General features: G+C 41.6%; 1 long non-coding RNA gene across 1 annotated transcript in view; it reads right to left on the bottom strand.

The window, feature by feature from the left end:
- LOC140848848 (uncharacterized) overlaps positions 1-24,096 on the bottom strand; it is a 49,019-nt gene extending 24,923 nt beyond the window's left edge. The window contains exon 1 of the long non-coding RNA XR_012130064.1: positions 23,992-24,096. This is a non-coding gene — a long non-coding RNA (uncharacterized lncRNA). The remainder of the gene's footprint in view (positions 1-23,991) is intronic.
- Positions 24,097-24,978: the final 882 nt, after the last annotated feature.

Here is a 24,978-nt window from a genome sequence, read left to right as displayed (position 1 = left end):
GCTGAATAATATTCCATTGTGTATATGTACCACCTTTCTTTATCCGTTCATCTACTAATGGACACTTAAGTTGCTTCCATATCTTGGCTATTGTAAATAGTGCTGCAGTAAACATAGGGGGCATTTATCTTTTTCAATTAGGGATCTTGTTTTCTTTGGATAAATTCCTAGGAGTGGAATTCCTGGGTCAAATGATATTTCCATTTTTAGTTTTTTGAGGAACCTCCATAGTGCTTTCCACAGTGGTTGAATTAATTTACATTCCCACCAGCAGTGTAGGAGGGTTCGTTCCCCTGTCTCCACATCCTGGCCAGCATTTGTTGTTCCTTGTCTTTTGGATGTTGGCCATCCTAACTGATGTGAAGTGATATCTCATTGTGGCTTTAATTTGTATTTCCCTGATAATTAGTGATGTGGAGCATCTTTTCATTGCCTGTTGGCCATCTGAATTTCTTCTTTGGAGAAGTATCTGTTCATATCCTCCACCCATTCTTTAATTGGGTTATTTGCTTTTTGGGTCTTGAGGCGTGTGAGTTCCTTATATATTTTGGAAGTTAACCCCTTATCAGATAAGTTGTTTAAGAATATATTCTCCCATAGTGTAGGATGCCTTTTTATTTTGCTGATGGTGTCCTTTGCTCTACAAAGCTTTTTAGTTTGATGTAGTCCCACTTGTTCATTTTTGCCTATGTTTTCTTCTAAGAGTTTTATGGTTTCATGAATTACATTCAGGTTTGTGATACATTTCAAGTTTACTTTGATGTATGGAGTTTGACAATAATCCAGTTTCACTCTCTTACATGTAGCTGTCCAGTTTTGCCAACATCAGTTGTTGAAAAGGCTGTAATTTTCCCATTGTATATCCATGGCTCCCTTATCATATATTAATTGGCCATATATGTGTGGGTTTATATCTGGGCTCTCTATTATATTATTGATCTATGGGTCTGTTCTTGTGCCAGTACCAAATTGTTCTGATTACTATGGCTTTGTAGTAGAGCTTGAAGTTAGGGAGCATAATATCCCCAGCTTTGTTCTTCCTTCTCAGGATTGCTTTGGCTCATTACTTTGAATTCTTTCATCACTGCTTATCTCCATTTCATTTAGCACCTCTTCTCATGTTTGGTCCTGTTCTTTTGTTTAGAACATATTCCCTGCCTTCTCGTTTTGTTTAGTTCTCTATGTTCGTTTGTATGTATTTGGTAAATCAGCTATGTCTCCTGGTCTTGAAGCAGTGGCTTTATATAGTAGGCATCCTGTGGTTCCCAGAAGCACTAAATCCCCCACTCACCAGAGCCAGGTGCTCCAGGGGTATTCCCCATGTGGGCTGTGTACACCTTCCTGTTGTAGCTGAGCCAAAATTGTTCTTGGTGGGCTGTGAATTAGGCCAGCCCCCAGCCTGGTTGCCAGAAAAGGCTGATTACCACTGCTCTGCCTTTGTATGCTATGCTGGCATGGTTCAACAGGTGGGCCCCCCTCTGCTACCGGTGTGCTGTGGGTGGGGCCCACACTCAGCCTGGTTGCCAGCAATGGTCACTGTGACCTTTGACCTAGCTGGGCATGTTGTGGTGGGCACAAATCTGCAGGGAATGATGGGGCAGAGAAACCAGGGTGGATGAAGAGTTTCATAACTAGTTCCTGCAAGGATCTGGCCAGCTAGGCTAAGGAAGGGCTGGAAAAATGGTGTGTACCAGCCCTTTCTCCCACAGAGAGAGCTCCTTCAGACCCCGACTCCTCTAGCACACTTTCCAAAATTAATAAATCTCCTTTCAAACTGCTGCTTCTGTGTTGGGTCTCTGAGCAATCGACACAGCACACTTGTCGTCCACTAGCAGAGACTTAACTTCCAATGGCTCTCCTTGGCATTTAGCTTCATTGATTTTCAAAGCCACATCCTACAAGGATTTGTCTTCCTGGAGCAGATCCCCAGGCCTAGGTGTGCTGAGTTCCCAGGCGTTTATCTCCTTTCCCCTCCATTCCTCACCACTTCCCTCTTATAGGTTGGAATGGGGGAAGGGCTTGGATCCCAATCAATTGTGGCTCTGCCCCTTTCCCTCAATGTGGTCTTCTCTTTTCCATTAGATGTAGAAGGTCTTCTCTGGTCTTCTGGTCACTTTCAGAGTTGCTGTATTAGATGCAGTTATTTCCTTGGTGTGTATGTGGGAAGAGATTATCACAGTAACCTCCTATTCTGCCATCTTTCCAGAATATGTCTTACGTGTATTTCAAAACCTCTATAATAAACTTGCATTAGATTTTAAACAAAAGAGAAATAAGACTTTTAAATGTTTTTTAAAGCTACCATGGACATCTGCTCCATCTCTGCCAAACTAGCCTCTCCTTATTCCCTGTGTTCCTGGTTCTAGGATCCTGTTTATTTTGCTTTTGTACTTCATTCATCAGTGGTATCTGGCACCCCCACTTCTGGGTCCTTTGAGACTGAAGCCTATCCAGTGACTTTTTAAATTTCAAATATTATATTTTATAGTTTTGGGTTTTCCATTTGGTTCTTTTTCATAGTTTCTATTTCTCTAACGAGACCTCCTATATTTTTCTTTATTATAAATATGTTTTCCTTTACAGCAAAGAGCATAGCTATAATATCTGCTTTAAAATCATTATCTGGTCATCTCTGTGTCAGTCTCTGTTGATTATCTTTTCTCTTGAAAATGGACCGTATTTTCCCTTTCTTTGTATGTTAAATAATTTCAGATTGCCGTGTGAATGCTATGTTATGGAGACTCTGGGTAAGAGTGCTGATTGTTGTGGTTGTTGTTTGGTCAGGTAATTGACTTTGTTGAACTCAGAACACAAACACTGCCCTTGGACAAGAAGCTCAAATATCAATTCACTTCTTTCATCCTCAGCTGATCTGCTTATAGTCAGTCCTATATACATGTGATTTAGAGGTCAGCCAGAGATTTGGCCAGAGTTCATAAAGAACTTTCAGCTCCTTTTCTCTCTGACTCTCACCCTTCCAGAATTTCCCTCTCACTGTCCAGTGGCTGTGGTTCCCCTCAGTTCTGTCCTCCGGGTTTTCAAGCTAGAAATACTGCAGGTTTTCTATTGGAATATTAGATACCTTCAAATGGTACTCACTTCAGAGTACCAAAAGCCATTTAAAAAATGAAAAACTTTTCTGTGTCATTTCCGTCCTACAAATGTTGACCACTCTCCAAAAATCTGCCTGCTTTTGTTTATTCTCCAGTGCTCCAGGTAATTTTTTTCTTGTCCAAAGGTTAATAGCTGCAGTCTGCAGAAGGATCAGTCTAGTTGGACCTTACTTGGGCATACCATAAGTGGAACACCTCATTGTGACTTACTCTCCTGGCTTCAATCTTCAGTAGCCCCTTCTAGGTGAGTCCACATGGCCAAGATGACATGTCACTCAAGGCAGCCCCTCCTTCTAGAAATACTACAGAGATTTTTGGCATCTGCCTTCTGTTCTAAAACACAGATTCTAGAAAGGGTTGGGCACCCTTCACCTTAGCAGTCCATAGACCCAGCAAGCTTGACCCTAAGTGACCACAACTGGACAGTCAGAACTCAAGGTACATTTTTCTGAATCAACTCAGTGGTAGCAAATTACTGAGCTTTGAGGATGAATCTATTTTCAAAAGCTGTTAAAAACAATGTGGAGAAAACAGAATTGACCTTGCATCCAGACAAGAAGGTCTTCTTCTCTGGAGCCCATGTTTCAGTGGGTACTTTGACCTCCGCTGGCTGAACCCCTCTCCACTGGTCAAGGAGTCCTTGGAGCCAAGGGACCTGGCCACACAGTCTGTGACATCTTCCTTTTCCAAACTGTACACCCAGTACCCAGAACCCAGAATTCACAGGCCAAAAGTCCTCAAACTCATTTCAGGGACCTGCATGGACTTCTCCTTCAGATGTAGAAGGTAGAATAGTGAATCCCCAGAGATGTCCACTTAAAATAAATTTTAATGGTTGGACAAGAAAGACATAGTCCAGATACAAAGAAACAGATCTCCATTAGAACAGGGAAGCAGCACACAGTCTGAGTAGGGAGCTAGAATGGATTAGGAATGTGGTGAAGACGGCACATGTCCCTTTTGGGAAAGAATGTAGCAGTTAAGCATGTGGATACAGGAGACAAGCTATCTGCATTAAATCCCAGCACTTAACCTCTTTGTGGTTCAATTTCCTCATCTGTAATATCAGGATACTATTGTACCTTCCTCTGTGAATAGCTGCAAAGATTAAATTATTATGTGTAAAGCACTTAGTAATGTGCCCAGTATGTGGCAATTGCTCAACATTTAGTAAATTTTATTAGCTTCTCCCAACAAGAAAATAGAAGATGAGAAATGCCAGAGGGGAAAATGGTGTGGGAAAGACAATCCAAAAATAAAATATTCATGGCTTTTAATACTTGGTGAAATGTATGAAAAAAGAATCCATTTGAAATGAATCAGGACATTCTCACTGAGTAGCATTGAATTAGTAGAGAAAGAAATGCCATTCCAGCCCATTACTTGGCTCTATTTACACATGATAATGTGTAAGCTCTGTTTATTGGAGGCCAAAAGATAACAGCGGAAAGCTGATAGAAGAGCAAAGAGGTTTATGAAGCTCAAATTCACATAACATATTAAATGTGAACAGGAAGAGAGAAAACAGAGGTGGTGTAGCCCACAACAAGAAGTCCATAGAAATGTCTTAAATCAGTATATTGAGAAATAACCACACAAACCTATCTTTAGAGCTGTAGGCTGACCACTAGTAGAACTAGAACCAGAACCTTTTAAAGTGGTTCTTTGATTCCAGATTGCTTTCTGAAGATGGGAAAACAACTAACAGCATATAGTTTATTTAGTATTTCTGTAATAACAGTCTCTGGTCCCTAAAGCAGCTTCAGGGTCAGGCTATGTGGGTTCAAATCTCAGCTCATTTATCTTGGCCTAATCACTTAACCTTCCCAGAGCACAGTATGCTCATCTGCCACATGGTGACAGATACTCTCCATTATCAAAGGACTGCGTGGAGCTAGGCTTTGAGGCAGTTCAGCTTCCAGCAGAGACTTGCCCTATTAAATTCTAAATCAGAAATTGTTGTGAATATGCTAACATGACAGATTACAAAAGTATGTGGCTTGCTGGCCAAACAACTCAGATCTCCCTGGCAGAAATAACCCACACTGGCTGTCAGCTGGGGTCAGGCCCAGTGGGCAAAGGGACTGGGGACTCAGGGAGATTTGCTCCTCCTGATTTTGATCAGATGAGTTGCTTTTCCTGTGACATCTTTAGTTGCTTCCTGCTTGCTTTTGTACTGACTCACAGGGTACTAAAAACGCTTAATAAAGTCATCCCATTATCTATCTGGTGCTCCTATATGACAATATTCCCAAATTGTATTTCTAGGGAAATAAAAGCATTTGAGTACCAGCTTTTATACTAGGTAATCTTTTTCATACATACATATATATACATATACACACATATATAGAGATTTACAAGTATACACACACATACGTATCTCATATATGCCACACAATAGGTCTTTACAGTTGCCCTTTGACTGATATAAACCAATCAGTGAAAGAAAAATCAAGGAGGTTAAGTGATTTACCAGCGACTATACAGCTAGGAAACAACCAAACCGAGATCCAAACCCCCGGCTACCAATGCTAAGGCTCTTTTGACTATATCCCATGACACCTATACAATGCCTTTTGCATTCCTCAATATTTACCCTGAAAATTTGACACATTAATCATTAAGTTCAAATAGCCAACTGGCCCTGGCCAATATAGCAGCCAGTAGCCACATGTAGCTATTGAACACTTCGAATGTGGCTTGTCCAAATTGAAATGTGCTGAAACATAAAGTATACACCAATTTCTAAAATTTAGTACAATGAGAAGTATTATAAAATAGCTCATTAATAATTTTTATATTATTACATGATGAAATAATATTTCAGATACATTAGGATAATTAAAATATGTTATTAAAATTAATTTCAACTATTTCTTATTTTTAATGTGGCTGGCTCCCAGAAATTTTTTAATTCTGTATATGGCTATGTTATATTTCTATTAGATCCAAGCTAGACTGTTCAAGTAACAGAGATATCTGTGGTTCAACAGAAAACACTGATGGTGAAGTCAGAGGACCCAAGTTCAAGTCCTGGTTTTTACATTATCTAGCTGTGTGATCTTCAGCATACCACTTACCCTCTCTGAACCTCAACCTCTTCACTCTAAAATGAGGGATGGGATCAGATTATTTCACTAGGCCCGTCCTGGCAGTCTAAGTTTGTACCAGCAGAACTTCCCCCGAAAGATTCACATATTACAATTCCAAGGAGCCTGAAATGAGAGTGTAATTCAGTGAGAGTTTAAACAACCTCTTGCCACCCAATAGGCAACAGGTGAAGTGAAAAGCTGAAGGGTTGGTATCTTCTAGCGCAGGACTTCCTATCCTACTTGGATCATCAGAAATAGCAGAAGAATATAAGCAAAGGGGCAACTTTTTGTTCTGGGTCTATTTTCACCCATTTGGACCAGGCCCCCCAAATTACATGATCAATTAGGAAACTAGTTTGATTAAAATTAAAACAAGTGAATTTACCCCATGAACAGTGCCTCTGTTCTCTTTTAAGACTATGTTTAGAATTTAATTAAGTTATGAATTGCCTGAGGATAGATGCAGGTCTTGATCATCTTGATATTTGGTGCCCTCATGGCACCAGGCAAATTAGAGAATGTCAAAAAATCTTTGCTAGCAACAGAAAGCTAAATAAGAGCCAAAAGCCCATTACAAAGTCAGAAACTTGGACAGGGGAAGTGTTTCTTTAGAATTAACATAAACTGATGGTGACTATCTGCTCAGGCCCTGTGCTAGGACGTAAGTGATTGCATGTAGTCCTCTCAATGGTTCTATGAGATAGGTGACTATTACAAGCCCTAGTTAGTGTACCTGAGAAATTCATTTGTTTCAAAAATACATATTGAGTTTCCACTGTGAGTCAGGCATTGTTCTAAGCAGTGGATTCTCTATTCTAGCGGGAGACCATTAAAAAGTGAACAAATAAACAAGAATATCATCAATTTCACTCCTAAGTATGTACCCAAAACAATAGAAAACAAAGACTCAAACAGATACGTGTATGCCTCATAGTAGTTTAATTCACAGTAACCAAAAGGTAGAAACAACCCAAGTGTCCATCAACAGATGAATGAGTAAGCAAAATGTAGTACATACATACAATGGAATACTAGTCAGCCTTTAAAAGGAATGAAATTCTGACACACGCAATAACACAGATGAGCCTTTTAAGGCATACACAAAAGGACAAATATTGCACGATTCCACTTATGTGAGAAACCTAGAATAAGCAAATCATAGAGACAAAAAGTAAGATGATGGTTACCATGGGCTGAGAGGGGGGAATGGAAAGTTACTGTTTATTGGGTGTAAAGTTTCTGTCTGGGATTAACAAAAAGCTCCGGAAATAGATAGTGGTGATGTTTACATGACATAGAGAATGTACAATGCCACTAAATCGTACACTTAAAAATGATTAAATTGAGAAATTTTATGTCATGTAGGTTTTACCACAATAAAAAAATCAAATAAAAAACACAACAATTTCAGATAGGGCAGAGGTGATGGAAATTAAGAGCAAGAATGGAGCTTTTTTAGGTTGTATTATCAAGGCAGGTCTCTTTGACAAGGTGACATTTGAACTAAGACTTGCAACGTGAGAGGGGGCCAACCATGTAGAGAATGTCCCAGGGGAGGATACTGCAGGCAGAGAAAACAGCCAGAGAGGCTCTCTGACAGTTGAAGGAGCCCAGTGCAGCAGGAGCCTTGGCAAACAAGTGGGAGAGTCCTAGCATTTAACCCCCAGTCCCCAGGAGCCCACTCACGTAGGGCCTTGTCGACCATGGCTAGGATTCTGTAGTTTACTCTAAGTGTGATAGCGAGTCACTGAAAAGTTTCAAACAGTGCTGTCATGCTGTGTGGAGAATGAGTTGGGAATGGTTAAGCCCTCTGAAGCCAGATCTGTTAGGAGGCTACTGCAATAGTCTAAGCTCTTCTCTTTCCTGTCTATGCCCTCTCCCCAGATTATATCTCCCAGGTTCCACAACTTTAAGGTGCATTTATGTGCTGATGTTATCCAACATATGTCTCTCAATTTGTGAATCAGATTTGTATGAGTCATAGTCTTACCAAGGCCCAACCTCTACTTATTCAAAGGATACAGACAATGGAAAGACATAGGCAAGATATTCCATACTTGGAAGCATCTGAGACCATCAACACAGCTCTACATAAGTCCTCCCTCCCCCACATAGGACACATTTTGGTGTGGATTTAACATGTTAGGTTTAAGTAATGACATACACTGCCTCTTAAACAAGGGAGCTATATTGGTTATGGAGCATCTTCTTTTTATGCCCCACTAACTGTAAGTATAATTTTCCAGCAAGCTATGGCCCATAAATCCATAAATTCCAAGTTTATTTATAATAAACCATCTAGGCAGACCAAGTATATATTGCTAAATGCATTTTACAGATAGGCTCACTGTTATCTTTCTACTAGTAAATACCATTTGTTTTCTTACCAGAAGCTCTGGCTACAGGGGTGTTTGCCAGGAGATCTGAGTGGGAGTCCTTCCCCCCCCCTTGTGGGGAAAAAAAGACTAGATTATAGTCCTGCTGTTGGAACTGTAAGTACAGAGTTATTATGGAAAGTGACTATATTCTCACTGTAAGAATTCAAACAGTACAAGAACAAATATAAAGCTGAAGTCTTCTCTCTGCCTCCCCTAGTGTCACAGACATTCACTGACCCCCGCCTTCCAGGAGGTAACTGCTGCTAACAGTTTGCAGTATATAATTCCAGTCCTGTTTGTACATTCACATACATGTCTGTATATATATATATATATATATATATATATATATATATATATATATACCCACATGTACATTGACTTTCATATAAATAGAATCATGCTACACATAATATTCTACTTACTTTTGGAACATAGGTGTTGAAGATTTTTAAAGACACTCCTCATCCTTTTTAACTGAGGTTTAGTATTTTATACCATGTACCAAATACTGTTAAACCATTCTTCTATCAATGGACATTTAGGCAATTTCCTATTTTATATCATTTTTCATAATTTCAAGCAATGGTGAACATTGAATGTGACCTTTGTTCACATACCATTAGGATCACATGGAATATTTCCAGAGAATAGAGTATTCCTATAGGGTAAAATATTTCTATTAGATAAAATCTAGAAGTGGAATGGTACCATTCACTGTGTTGAATGGTAGGCATATTTACATCTTTGGCAGATATTGCCACATTGCTCTCCAGGAAAGACTACTACTTCATACCCCCACTGCAGTGCACAAAGTACCTATATCCCCACACCATTAATCAGCCCTCATTATTTTCAAACTTTATAATAGATTGGCAATCCAATGGCCTAAAACAATTCAATAATTAATGGATTTGTCCTATAAATATTTTTGGGGCTCCTACTAAGTCCTGATCTCTAGGGAATTGTGAATAATGGACAGAGAAGAGGGAGACTGGCACATGATTCAGAGGCATCCAAAGGCAGATAAAAGAAAGATCCCAGGCACAGAGATGGGCAAACGCACAGCGTGGGTAGGAGTCAGTGAGGAAACTGATGGTTGAAGTTAAGAATGGGGAGGGGGCATGTTGGGAACAAAGCTAAGTGGTCAATTACAAATGGCATCCAACACCGGAGAGCAGAATTTGGACCCTACTGGGTGAATGGAAAGAAGCCAATGCAGCTTCTTGAGAGGCAGTGACAAGACCGAAACAGTGTTTGTCTTACTTTGAGTTCCCCAAACACAGACCCTGAGACAAAGATTCGGGTGGAAGTGGTTTATCTGAGAGATGATCATAGGAAACACCAGTAGGGGAGTGGGCAGGTCAGACAGGGAAGGGGAGAAGCCAAGAAAGGGTACGACAGTGAGCAGGTTACTGTTGTGGGCCACTGGGACCCAATCCCATTGGGGACCCTCTGAGATATTATTCCCAAAGGGCAGGGAAGCTGGGGTATTTATCCAAAACGCCATCCTACATTATTGGGGCTTTAACTCTCCAACATTTCTAGTGTTCCTGTGCACAAGCCAAGCATGTTCCTGGGGCCTGAGAGCAACCTCAAGCTGGGAGAAACAAGAAGCTGTTCATTTAGCAATGAACAGGAAAGGCTGCAGGTCACCCCCAGGGTAGGTCAGGGGAATGCAAGCTGGGCACTCACAGCACCTATGACAGAATTCAAGGACAGCTGACTGGCCTTAGTACCATGAGTGCAAAGGGTCCTGAGTAACAGTATGTCTAGCGCTAAAGGAAATATGCTGAGACTGTTGTGTAATTTAACCTGACCAGCAACTTTCCATCCAAAGTCTAACCTAATCAAACATTGCAGTAGTTAAGACAAATGGAAAAATAACTAAGATTATCTTCATAAAATACAATGAACTAACAGCAATTAGCCATTTCCAAAAATTAATTTACCAGTTGTCCCTTACTGATTTTCCATGTGCCTCATGAGGTCCTATGCTCTATATAAATAATCTCAGATCCTCTACGAAGACATAAAGTTTCTTCCCAACTTCACCAACTGCCCTCTACCTTCCTGTTCCAGAATGGATTTCAATGATATGAGCAAGAAAACTTGGTCAGTTATCTAGGAGTTCATGGTAAACTGGACATCATTGTTTTTGAGGCTAGACTGGTTTTTGAGTCGAGTAGTGAGACTAAGTGAGAAAAGTCACCTGGCCTTTGTGGTTTCCTGGAAAATTTTCTCCAGCTTGGAGGTTGATGTGAGTGAGAGTCCTCAGGACAAATCGTGGTGGCAGGGATGGGGAGTGGGTAGCGGGGTAGCAGGAAGTGCGCAGGGACTAGAAGTCAGGAGTCCCAGATCTTAAGGCTCCATCACTTATTTATTGCAAGTCACTTAATTTATCATTGAGTATTTACTTACTTCATTTAAAAACTATTTTTCTGAGCATCTCCTCTGTGTCAGGCCCTCTACTAGGTGCTAAAAATGCAAAAAATAGCAAGCTTGGGGCGGGGGATCATATAATCTTCTCAATAGAAGCAGAAAATGCATTTGGGACAAGTCAATATCCATTCACAATAAAAATTCTTAGCAAGAAGATCGATAAATCTGATAACACTAAAATTTCAAACTGCAAGCCATAGAGTGGAAAAGATATTTGAAATACCTAAAACTACCAAAGACTAGGATACAGAATAAATGAAGAACTCCTACAAGTCAATATGAAAATGACAGGCAGCCCCACAGAAGAATAGGCAAGAGATTTTAATATAATGTCACCAAAAAAAGTGATACAAATGGCCAGTAAACATACTAAAAGGGTTTCAATCTCATTAGTAAGCAGCTAAATGCCCATTACAATCATGAGATACCATTACACACTGCCTAAAAAAGTAAGTTTTAATCGGATAGCAAGTATTGGTGTAATTGTAGAGCAGGACAAATATCATCCATTTTTTTGGTGGGAATGTACATTGGTTGCAACTACTTTGGAAAACAGGAATTATCTTGTGAAGCTGAAGATATCCAAATTCTTTGACCTAGAGATTCCACTTCTAAGTATGTACTATAGAAAAACTTTCTCAGTTATAACTAGAGACCTGTGCAAGAATATTCATAAGTGCATGGTTCATAATAGCTAACAACTGTGAACAACTCTGTGGTCCATCACTGTAAAATGGATACACTATATGTTATATACTCTTTCAATGAAATACCAAACAGCAATGTAACAAATGACTTACAGCTATGTACAATGGCACGGATGAATCTCACAAACCTAAGTTATAAAAGAACATATCCAATAAGACTGTATTCATATAGAATTTAAAATATATATAATTGTTTGAGGATGCATTCATATAGACTAACACTATAAAGAAAAGCAAGGATATCATTATTAGAAAGCTGGGATAGTTGTTATCTGGAGTGGGAGGGGGAGTGATGAAGATGGAACTGTGACTGGGCAGGGGGCATGCTGGGAATTTTAGGGTGCTTACAATGTTCAATTTCTTGACCTTGGGGTGGAAGGATACATAGGTCCTCTTTTTAATATTAATAATTAAATTGTATGTGTGTGTACTTATATGTAAGTGAGAGTCTGAGGAAGGATATGTGACAAATATATAATATGGTATTAGGATTCAGAATATACAAAGAATTACTAAAAATCAATAAGAAATAGACAAATATATTAGCCAGGGCCAGTCAGTGAACAGAAACCACATAGCAATTTCAACATGTAAAGGATCATTAATGAATAACAAGGAGTTAACTATTAAGGGGTAAAGAGAACTCCAAAAAACGAAGCAGCGGCAGAGATAAACTGTAAGACTGAGGCAGAGCACCCGAGGAAAGAATGAATTTGGAAGAGATTCAGACCTCCTTGAGGAAGGTGTGTCTTGGCTGCGGCCAGAGCTGGCAAGCAGAAAACTACGCACTTGAGGGCCAACAAAACTCACTGGGAAACTGCTTGTTGGAGAAGAATATCTGGGCAGCCACCCACTGGATACCAGCAAGACTCACTTAGAAGATGCCCACAGGGTGCCTCTGAAACTCACTGGGATGCTGTGCACCAGGGTGACCCTAAAACTCACTAGGAATTGGTTGTCTCACATCTCACTGGCCACTGGCCACTGCTGGCCACCATACGTCACAGGAGCAAGAACACAAGAATCAGAAGAAGCCCCCTTCCTCCTGCACTGCCCACCCCACCCCACCGTGCTGTACACACAGGCTGAACATCCTGGCAGCTGGCAAAGGAGAAACATTTACAGGGCCCCGTTTCAGGATCACAGGCAGGGCAATGAAGTGTGGCTCTAGTGCTGAGACACAACTGTTAACTGGCGCTGTAAACAATGACACAGACTATCCTTAGGAGGATAGCAAAGAAACTGGTAAAACGTTTACGTCCACGGAGAGAAGTTTAAACTACAGCAGGGTAACGGTGTGTGCTTCCCACGGGCAGACCCCAAGAGGGCTGCCAGGTAATACAAAAGGAAACCTGTCCAAGAGGCTTCCCCACCAGAAGCCAGGTGACACTGGCAGAAAGAGGCTGGATATTGGGCCATCAAACACTGAAGCCGGGATGGGGGGTCCTCCAGAGGAGGCATTCCCCTCTCTGTGGAAGTTCAGATGGAGGGCCCCAGACTTCCCCCACACCCAGAGGCACCACCAGCAGATTACAACTGGCACCAGGAGGAAAGACCTTTCCAGCCCGACCCCCACCCGCTCCACCCCTGCAGGGGCCTGAAGCGGCAGTCAGTGGGCAGGGAAGAAGTGGACAGGGAAAAAGAGAAAATGCTACCACGACATTGGACGAGACTCTGCCTTCTCATGTCAGCCTAAACTGGACTTTTTACTACCCCGTCCCCCACAATGAGGGTAAGGCCACAAGGGTGGTGAAGGATGAGGCATAAGATCTTGGGCCCTTCCTGCACCTCCCAGTGACGTTCATTCAGTTCCTATGGCTGATTCCTATCAACCCTCTTTCAGAACTAAATGAGATGGGGCTTTTTCCTGGAAGAACCTAAGCCCTCTATGCACAAATACTGTCTCCGCCTTTGTTGCTAAGAAACTCTTTTAAGATTTTAATCTCCACTGGAGACCAGCCTCTCTATGTCAAGCAATAGAGGTACTCGTTTTACTTGAAAGATTGTTTTTTAAAAATCTCAAAATTCTTCCTGATTTAACATAATTTTATATTATGCCTGTGATTCCTGGAGTTCAGAAGCAATTTAAAATTTTGTTCTAAATGACAAGTTTAGTTAAAATACACACCACCACAAATATTAAGTGGCCTGAATCACCCTCTTTGGGCCAATAAACATTGCAGAAACTCCAACACATAAACTGAGCTCATATCATCTTGTCAGAAGATGATACATAAAAAATAATCCTGATTTACCCCTACTATTAAAAAACAAAAAAGAAAACAAACCAAAAAGGACCTTGAAAAGCACTCAAAAGTTGTAGGGTCTTGTGAGATCTTATTCACAGCACCACATATCCTTCTCTGCTTCTGCCATCAACATACTTCCCGACTGGTAGATTTACTTTCAAGACTCCCAGAGGAAAATTTCTTTAGTTTCAGGCTGGAAAAAAACCTTATCTTGTCCTCCTAAGCCCACAAACTTCACTGAAGCACCAGGGCTTTATGACATGGGTACTCAAGTTCCTCTATAAAGATACCCACCCCGTGCAAAGACTCAGGGGATCAGACTCTTCTTAAAGCATTTAATAGATGTAATAAAACTAGTAATAAAAGAGAGGACACCAAACACCTCTCTATGCAGCATCACTGTAAGTTAAAACTTCATCAGAAAAAAAGGCGACCAAAATTTGCTTAATGATCACATTACTTCCTGGAGAGCCAAAACTTAAAGAAATAATTGTGACCTATAGTGCTAAATAAGTAATGTATTTTCTGACTAAACTGTCTCCATGACAGGCTTGCGACAGTATTCAACACTCCATAAAAAAATAGACAATAAAATCTTAGAAAGAATTTTTGGAGGTCCAAACCAAAAATGAGACCCTATCTAAATGGTGTTTGACGAACTAAATGAGCGAAAACATTATTTTAACAAATAGTGACTTTCTGAGTACCTCTCCAAGGCCCCTATGGACCCTAATCACTCAATTGTTCTCTGATCAAATGCAAAATGTTGGCATTACTTTTGTTGTGTGGACTAATTGTCACTATGGCCTCGCGGGATCTTATTGCTTCTAGATGGAGTGTTCTCCATTCCTGTCTCCATGACTCAGAGATTTCTCTCAGCGATCTTGCCCTGACTATATAAAACACTGGTTTCCAAAAGCAGAGTGCAAGGCTACTGGTCAGCCCAGACTGAGTTTGCCTTAAGAGTATTTTGTTAAATATATTGTTTTCTTGAGCTGACCACTGACCAGAGTAATATTCTCTGCTGTCCCCATCATTAGTAGCCTTATACTGCTTTTCTATCTTCCAATCCAGGGGGCTCCCCAAAACTTCCTTAGATGAACCTTAGCTGTGGGGACTACCTCCATCTCAAAAATGAACATGACACACTATTTTTTTTAAACCTTTATTTAGTTAATTTGTGCTCAAAACTAACAAAAACCTAAACAGAAAACTCAAATAATTCCAGTGAAATCATGAACCAACAACCCCTCACCCAAGTCATTCACTCAGCCTGTGAGTATTTATGGAGCATTTTTAAAGTGCCAGGGGAATTTCTAGTGCTGGGGGATGCAGGTAGGAGGACGGGACTGTTCAAGTCTAACTTAGAGGAGGTCCCTGCAGAAGTGAAACTCAGACTCTAAGGAGGAAGTGATGCTTGGCTGGCGCTGGCGGGGGGCAGGGAAAGGGGGACAGTGAGGCTGCTTCTGCAAGTGTTTGAATCACCACACGGAGGATTCAGCAGCTGCTACAGAAAGGACGTGCCACCATTGGGGGCGACGTTTGGGGTGGATGGGGGAGGACCTGCTGCTGGAGAGGTCTGCACGCCTGCCAACAGGAAGCAAACCAGCAGGAGCCAGTCCCTTCCTCCCCCATCCCTGCAGCCTCGGTCTAGCACGGGCTATGGACGGGGTCTGACAGGGAGCTGCTGGCAGAGCAGAAAGGTAGCGGTTCGCTGCCCAGTCCCACCCTAGCACCACAAAGAATCTAGGAAGGTGGGTTTGAGCTAAATGGCAATCTCTTGTAACTGGCACAAGAATAAATAGATTAAGTTATGGTAGATGATGATAAGGGCTATGGGGGAAAACAGAGCAAGGTAAAGAAGATGAGGAGAGGGTTAGATTTTAAATAGGGTCATCAGGGTGGGCCTCATGGAGAAGGTGATGTCTGCACTGTAACTTAGGGCAATGAAATTTACCATGACTCTACCAATGCTCTATCCAAGGTGCCCTCAGGGTAGCCGCTGCACTCCCAGTAACTGTCTGGGACTAGAAAAATCGACTCCTTGTTTTTCTTACCCAGGTTTATATTTAAGAGACAGAACTGGTCCAATTTCTTACTTGTTCCTTCCCAAACCTATACAAACATTCTTTGTACTGACTCCGGGATGCAGGCTTACAAACTCCTTTCCTAAAACTGAAAAGATACCTGATCTGAGGGATGTATAAGTGAGACAGGGACCGTGGATGTAGTCAGAGTAGGGTGAGGGCCTCCAGAGGGGGCAGGGCGGGATATATGTAACTGCATGCAAGGAACCCCTCCCCCCACTAAAACTCTATGTTAAACATTAAGCTCTAGAATCATTCTTCAGTGAGATCAGTTAATGTTCCCCAGATAAAGAAGAGTAGCACATGTTTTATTATGCTAATCATTTGTAACCATGTGTAAGCTTCACTTTAGCCTACTAAAAGGCCTGGGCCTATGTGCTGTCTATCCTCCTTCAGATCTGAGGAGGTGATTTTGCAAACTGAACAACTAACTTAGCTGCAGACCCAGCTGTAGACGGCATGGTAAAAGGACGGAAGAATTCCATCTTAAAAGATTGCATTTTAACACCCAGGAAGTTTGAGAGGCAGGATTCTTTAGCAAATAGACAATACCTCAGCCCACCTTGGGGGCTGGGCAGGCGGCCTTTTGATGTGCTCCCAGACCAAGACACCGGTATCCCAGAGAGAAATCAAGGCAGGAAATTACATATGTTAAGTTAATTTTTAATATTCAGGACCACTTAACAAGTCCACACCCCTAAACTCTTTTTCACGTTCCCAAATATCCTCAACTGCCTATAAAACCTCTAGACAACGTACCACCACGAACTCGCTTGTCCCCTCCTGGTGTGAGTCGGGAGCTCTGTCCTTTCACTTTATCTCTAAATAAAAGCCTGTACCTTGCTTGCCTACCTTGAGTGTTTGTGAAGCTCATTCTTAGGCTTCGTGAACAAGGACCCCAGCATCATAAGGACATTATGGAGAAAGCTTCTTCTCTGAAACAGACTCCTAGGTATAAACACACACACATGGCACACTTAAGGCTATATACTGGTGAAACACTGGAAAATACTGGTGCCAGGGCTGGGAATAAGAAAATTGGTAAAAGCTGTTCAGTCATCTCAGAAACCATTTCAAACAATTGGCATATTCCACTACACAAAATACAAGAGCTTTTCAGATAAAAAGTAAAAGCCTGGTGACCCACAGAATCAAATAGCCTTGACGTACAAACTAAACCACAAGGCAACACCACAACACACCCCTCGGAATGGCTAAATTAAAAAGACTGACAATGACAAGTATCATCAAGGACCTAGAGCAACTGGAAAGCTCAGATCTTGCTGATAGGAGCATAAAATGGTACAATCTTTTCAGAAACCTTGTTTAGCAGATTTTTCTAAAGCATGAATTCATGCCTACCTTCTCATTCAGCAGTTCTAGTCCTAAACACACACCCAAGAGAAACAACTGCACAAAGGGATATGCACAAGGATGTTCCTAAAAGCTTGATTTATAATAGCCAACAAGTAGAAACAGAGGAATGGATAAACTGTGGAATACTACTCAATAACAACAACAGAAAGCAGCAATGTGTACACTCAACAACATAGATGAATCTTAAAAATGGAATATTATGCAAAGGAAGCTCCACACAAGAGCACAAGCTACAGATACAAGAACAGGCGAAACTGATGATAAGTCAGAATTGTGGTTACCTCCAGCAGGGAGATAATATAGACTGAGAAGGGGCTCAAGGAAGCTGTCTGGGTTGCTGAAAACGTTCTCCATCTTAATCTGGGTGGTGGTCATGCGGATGTGTGTATATGTACAAATCCATTGAGCACTTAGGATTAGTACAGGCTATGAACTTTGCAATATGTATGTTCTCAATAGAAAAATGAAAGAAGAGGGAAAGGGAGGGGGGCAAGCATCCTTCCTTACGAAGCATGGTAAGAAGTAAAATAGTCTATCTATAGCATCTTACTATCCTGATGGACAGTGACTGCAGTGGGGTATGTGGTGGGGACTTGATGATGGGGAGAGTCTAGTAACCACAGTGTTGCTTATGTGATTGTATATTAATGATACCAAAATTAAAAAAAAAGAAATAGTCTATAATTATCTGCTGACTGCTCAAAGAGATGTGCTTAAATCTATCAAATATGATGTGGCTTCATAAATTGAGATAAACACATCAGAACCAATTATAAACAAAATTCAAGCAGCTGTAAAATCTTTAAAGGTTATTCTAATCAGCTCCACAAACTGGACAAGTGCACCTGATGGACCCTGAGAAGAAAAATCCTTTAAGTACTAAGAAGTTTGTCCCATTAGTTTTATGCTTGTTTCTATTTGTGAAAACTAATGTTGCCCTAAATCTTCCTATGGACAAATAAAATAGGGTCTAATAAAAAAAAAGGCAGTTAACTGAACATATATGTAAATCGAAAAATAAAGGAAACAAAATAGTTCTGATCCAACCATAATTTCATAATTATTCGATCGAATAATAGAAGAGAGTATGGAAGTTTGGCAGATACTCAATGTTTGGGCAAACGTTTCAAAAGTTATGTCTCCTCAGTAAAATAGAAATATTTGAAGTCACCTAACCAAGCAGATGACAAAAGCCAGTTCATTAACTGCAAGACATTTTTCAAACAGCTGGTCAGCTACACAAGCTTCCCCACCTTCAGACAGTTCAAGAGCTATAAAAAGCATTTGATTTTTAAACTGAAGGAACAAAACAGCAGCAGACTCACAAACTCCAAGAAGGTATTAGCAGTCACCAAAGGGAAGGGGTTGGGGAGGGTGGGTGGAGAGCAAGGGAGAAGGGAATTAAGGGGCACTGTAATTAGCACTCACAATATAGATGGGTCACAGGGAAGGCAGTACAGCACGGAGAAGACAAGTAATGACTTTGCAGCGTCTCACTACGCTGATGGGCAGTGACTGCAATGATGGGGGGTGAGGACTTGATAGTATGAGTGAATATTGAAACCGCGATGTTGTTCATGTGAAATCTTCATAAGATGATTTATCATATCAATGATACCGTAATTTTAAAAAAAACAGTTGACTTTTAAAGAAACAACACAATGTCCAACATTCAGGGTTACCTGACTTAGTGGTGATACAGCCGTTATCTTGTAATACCTTGTAGCACTTAAAAATCATGAAGTAAAAAAAGAAGAAAGAAAAAGAAAAAGAGAAAAAGAAACAACAACAAAAAAGTCATGACGTAGAAGTCTACTTACTGACATGGCCAATAAATATATAAAAAGATGCTCAGCTTCATTGAAATTCAAAGAAATGTACACTTAAACCTAAAGATATGTATATTATGGGATTACTTGTAATAAAAAAAAATCTAGGAACAATTTAAATGTCCATCAATAAGAGAATGACTGCATAAGTTACCGTGTACCCATATCAAGGAATACTACGCGGCTACAAAAGGAATGAAGTAAATCTATATACATTGATAAGAAAAGGTGTCTGTTATATATAATGAATTATTTTTAAAACCACAGAATAATAGAGAGAGAAAAGCCTTCCATTTCAATTTCAAAGTCTACAGATTCGCCGAAATGAAAACTCCAGAAAAAAAGAACGTCAACTCTTCCTTCCACCACCAGATGGCGCCGGCTATAGAGGTCGTTTTAGACTCACCGTTGTTCACAACGCAGAGTCCAGTTGCCATCCTTGCGCCCAAGTGATTTTTCACACATTATCAACCTCATAAAAACCGGTAAGTGTAAAGCCAGTGGTAGTCTTGAAGTACTAATAAGAGGCAAACAATTACAAAAGAAACACATTAGAAATAACATTTACTTTGAAACTGGTAGGAAGATGAGCAATGTAATGTTGCCCATGCACATGGAAGGAACTGTCACAGTGGAACTCTTAAAGGACAAAAAGAAAGCGTGCAATACAGCAAAAGCTGTAATGACTCAATCAAAAATAAGCAGGAAAAAAAAAGGAAAAATGAGTGATAAAATGGAAAAATGAGCTAAATAATCAGAATCAAATTAGGTAACTATCAGTTAATTTGTCTGGAAGTAAGTAGTGGGAAAGAGTTAAAGTTTAAGCCCAAATTTTGGTCAGTCCTTATAAATTTAAGGCGGGGAAGCAGCTGAACCCCAGGGTCAGGAGTGTCACCACCACAGGTGTCCTCAGGTAACTGTGGACGGTTCCTGTGGACACAACCCCACCAAGAGGCTCCACGGTCAAGGCTTCACCTCGACCTGTTAGAGAAAAGAAGCCCTGGGAGGAGGCAGTCTCCCTAAATTGGTTCCACAGCCCAGGGAAAGAGAGAAGAGTAAATAATGCTCCCGCTTGCATCCTAACCCTTGCAGGGCTTTTGAACTGCAAACACCACCTCACAGTTACCTGTCTCTGAGGAAGGTGAAGATTTGTCCTAAGACACTGTGGGATGGGGGAGCGGCGCAACGCAGGCCCATAAACCAAACCGAACAAGTCCTAATCAAACAGGCAGTTACCTAAAAATACATATAAATCCCAAATAAGGTAGCAAAATCCATTTCCTCCAAACCCGCCTCCAGCTCAGGCTGCCGCTACCAACTTCCCACACTTGAGTTCAAAGCAGCCTCAATCTAGGGGTGGAGGCGGCAGGGCAAAGAGAAGGGAAGGAAGGCCTTGTTGTTATTTTCAGTTGGTTCTGGAATTAATGTTCCCTCTGGCTTCCATAGTTTGGTTCTCCAGGGTTGATTTTAAGGAAGGAAACTAGCAACCCAATCTAGTTCATCATATAAAAATTTTTTTTTGGTGGTGGGGAGGGGGAAGTTCACTGTGTCTTTTATTTTATTTTTTTTAATTATTGTTGAAGTAGAATTTCCATGCAGAAAAATGTAAACATGTCTTCCGTATACAGTGTGATGAGTTTTGACAAATGCATAAAACAATAATATCAAATCCTAAGACAAGATATAGGACATTTTTATCAACCCAGAAGATTTCTCCGTGAACATTCATGAACCTTTGTGGCCAAGCCCATTCAGGAGTGACCACTATTCTGATTTTGACAGCCATATATTAGTGTCCACCTGCTCTTGAACTTCATGTCAATGGAAATATACAGTATTATTTACTCTTTTATATCTTGCTTCTTTCTCTCAACCCTAAATGTATTTTTTAATCTAATAAAAAGTTTACTTTTGAAGATAGGCCGGAGGGTGGCTAAACTCATCTAGCTGAAATCCTGTGTCAGCTAAGTACCATTTACTTTGGGGGTACCTCACCTCACTTAGCATGTGCCCCACTCCACTTATCTGGGGAAAAAATATATGGTACAATGATTCATCTTACACAAAAAATATAACTGACTGCAAATAATAAAGCAAACGTTAAGACCATATATAAAAATTGACTATCACTTGAAATCCAGGTTTGAAATGATCACTCTTGGTCCCCAGGGCACAAGCAGAGACCCTTCCTGTCCTGGCTTCTCAACTTTATGCCCTGTTTCCAGCTCTCTTCCCTGCTGACGGGGCTTCCTTGATATCCCAAGTGCAGGGGGAGCCTTCCAAGTCATTTTCCATTTACTAGAATTTTCTGTTCTCCATCTTTTTTCTCCTCTTCAAAAGGAAATTTTCCCTCCTACTGGAAAGAAAGATTTAAAAATCCTCTAAGTCAAGAGGTCAGAAACCATGACTTCCAGAGATGGTCCCCAACAAAGATTCAAGTTCTTAGAATCTCCAAGAATTGCCACAGTAAACACAGGGGTTTGCTTTGGTGGTTTGTGTGTAGAAACAAGGTCCCATCAACAGATAGAAAGACTGTGATTTCAACAGCTAACGTGTGAAAAGGCAGGATGCCAGCTGCCTTCTCCCTGGGGTTCCTGGCCTCCCCAGGAACCATATGTCTATAGGGACTGCCAGGGGGTTGCCCATGGTTCTCTGCCCACATCAATCTGCTCCAGACTGCACAGGTTGCTAGCCCTCTTGGACCAAAGCCCCAGTGTGCCCCGGTATGGCACCTAAGTTACCCTCAAACACTGCCCAAGCCACTCCTGCCCCAGGGTACCAGTCCCATTGTGACACCCCCACACACGCACACACACACAGGCACTGTCATCATCACACTGACACCCAGCTCAATTCTGATTGCCCCTCATCCCAGCTACAGCTTTGGGTTCCCCGTGGCCACTCCCAACTGTCAAAGATAAACAAGGCCAGACTTGAGTTAAAGTGGCGAAACCACATTTTATTCAGTAACTCCTGACAGCAGGGAAAATTGCTGAGCTTTGTTCCTATTTTGCAGAGGTGACTAGGTATTGTAAAGGGAGAATGAGGGGAGAGGGGAGAGACTGGGACCACCATGGCCTTAATCTTCCTGAACTGCTTTTCAAAGGAATGGCTCTCAGGTCCTTGGAAAAGGCACTCCTGGTTTGCAGGAGCGACAAATATAACTCAAAGGGACAGAGGAAGGAATTATAAGTCCCTTTTAGCAAATGCTCCAAGAAAGGAAGGCCTCTCAGGTGTCGGCTGGAACAAACAGTAAATTCTTTTGATAGCCATGAGAGCTTTCAGAGAGAAGCTCAAAAGGTGGCTGTCATCCAGGGCCACCAGCCTAGGCTGTTAGAAGCCATGCTAGGGTTGATCACGTCATAGTGCAGGGGCTTGGACGGAGCTGTCACTTGCCAATTCTTGCTGTTCTCATCACCCAGCTCCCCACCCCTGGGCTACTGACCTTGACATTGCCACTTGCCTGCCTGCCACCAACCTCCATTTTTGCTCACAAGCAGCGAACAGTACCACCGCTGATCACCACTCATATATCTGACTGTTGCTGGCAGGGGAAGGACTTAACTGTCTCCATTGCTTGGGCTCCCAGTGCCACAACTCTCAGCGTTTACATCGAGAGTATTCTCCTTCCCCACTGTATCCCTTAGCCACCACCAAGGGGTTCCAGCTACAGCCTCGCCATGGGTGTGCAGCCCTTACTCACATCCCACCCAAGGCCCCATGTCTGAGCTGAGAGCAGCCAGAGTCCTTCTCCCTGGAACATGATCCACCTACAGTTGAGCATGTGTGGATCCACTCCCTCCACCCCCACCCAACCCCATGCCAAGTATGTCCAAGTAAATTCTTTCCCCAAGTGAAAGCAAGGCTCAACTTATTTCCCCTGGTGCTCCTAGGCCTATGTCAATAACAGCTCTAGCCGTGCAACAGAGTACTATTTTACAACATTATCCAAGGTGGATTTTGTTCCTGAATCCTACCCCTCATCAAGAAACAGCTAGGGCATTGGAATCTCACCCTTTGGAAAGCGGTGGAGAACACAGCAGAACAAAGAGTCCATTCTTAAGTTTTGAGTTTCAGAAATAGACCTTTGAAATTTATGGCCAAGGCTATATTTGAAAAAAAGAAAGAAAAAGCAGGGTTGGAGGTGGGGAGAGGGAAGGAGGGTGTTGAATTTTAAGATCTAAGTCATGAAAGGTTCAGAGCATAAAATTTATGTCTCAATAAACTCAGAAGAATGTGCAATAAACCAAGAGCAGTTTAGTTTTTTTCCATGCCCAAGACTGAGAGGAGAGCAGAGAAGCTCAGGTGTTGCAATGCCACTGAGAAGGGGCCCTGCTCCCTGCTGTCCTCAGTCCCTGGCCCTTTCCCAAGAATGAGAATGACAACAGAATCCCATGAAGGCTCTCTGAAGACCCGAGAGCAGACAAGATCGGAAGTGGATGTGCTAGGAAGCTCAAGCTTTGGGCCCCTCACTTGCAGAGGCCTCTTCCAAGGCTCTATACCTGATTTTATATTAGTAGATTTATATTATATTTATATTCTTTAGAGATGGCCCAGAACTCTATAAACTCCAGGATATTCCCCTAAAGGGCCCTGAACCTCACTCCTAAGCAAACTCCAGGGAAGCAGCAGGCCCCAGAGGACCTAAGCTAGCCCTGCGAAGAAGTCCAGGCTAGCCTGTTGGAGGATAAGACCACAGGGAACAGTAACTCACCTGAGCTGAGGCCCCCCAGCCGACCTGCCAGCTGCCTGAAGTTCTAGCGTGATCCCAAGCAAGACCAGCAACATCTCCTAGCCCAACGCAACAGCTGACCCACAGAAGCCTGAGTGAATAAAATGGTTATTGTTATAAGTTGCTAAAATTGAGAATAGTTTATTACACAGAAATAAATCACATAGTGAATTTGGGCAAAATATTTATTGTAAAAAGGAAATCAGCAACATAATCATTTCTGTAGCATTGAGTCATATTTTTAATGATGGGAGTATCTATGTATTCTTTGTGTATGCAGAGAAAGTATCTGGAAGATCACCAAAGAGACTGAATAGTGGCTGGAGAAGGGAGCCGTGGGAGAGGGAATCATACTTTATGTCTGAGCATTTACAAATGTGCCTCACCTTTATAATAACAGGGAATTCACTGAGTATTTGGCTATGTGCTAGGCACTGTCCTAGGCACTAGGATTAAAAAGTATGCTAGACATTCCCTGCCCTCAGAAAGCTCTCAGCCTAACTGTGGCAGACATGCAAACAGACCAGCTGAGAAGCAGCCACTGTGATAGCAATCTGTGTGGGGAGAGGGAATCCAACAAAAAGCAAAGGTGAGTAATGGGTGTTTTTCCTGAATGTTTTGAGGAGAGAATTATAGTGTCCACCACATAGCAAACCTCCCCCAAAATCTTGGCTTTCTCAAAGAAGTAAATCACCAGTTCTAGGGGGCAGGATGGGGAATGAGCACACCAGGACAAACTGAAAAAGCTCAGATTGGAGAGGCTTATAAATTAGTAAATGCTGGTTGAATAACATAGGGGCAAAAGGAGTGGGACTTCCCCTCCCTGGACTTCAGATCTTCATCTCTAAAATGAGGGAGTTGGGCTAAGTTATCTCGGGGGCCACTTCCAGTTATGAAGCTCTAGACCTTTCTTCATATTCCTCACATAGTGCGAATTACAAAATTAATACCATATCCAGGGAGCATTCA

The sequence above is a fragment of the Manis javanica genome, chromosome 4 (genome assembly GCF_040802235.1).
Source record: "Manis javanica isolate MJ-LG chromosome 4, MJ_LKY, whole genome shotgun sequence".
NCBI classification, from domain to species: Eukaryota; Metazoa; Chordata; class Mammalia; order Pholidota; family Manidae; genus Manis; species Manis javanica.
This window is presented reverse-complemented; position numbering and strand designations above follow the sequence as displayed.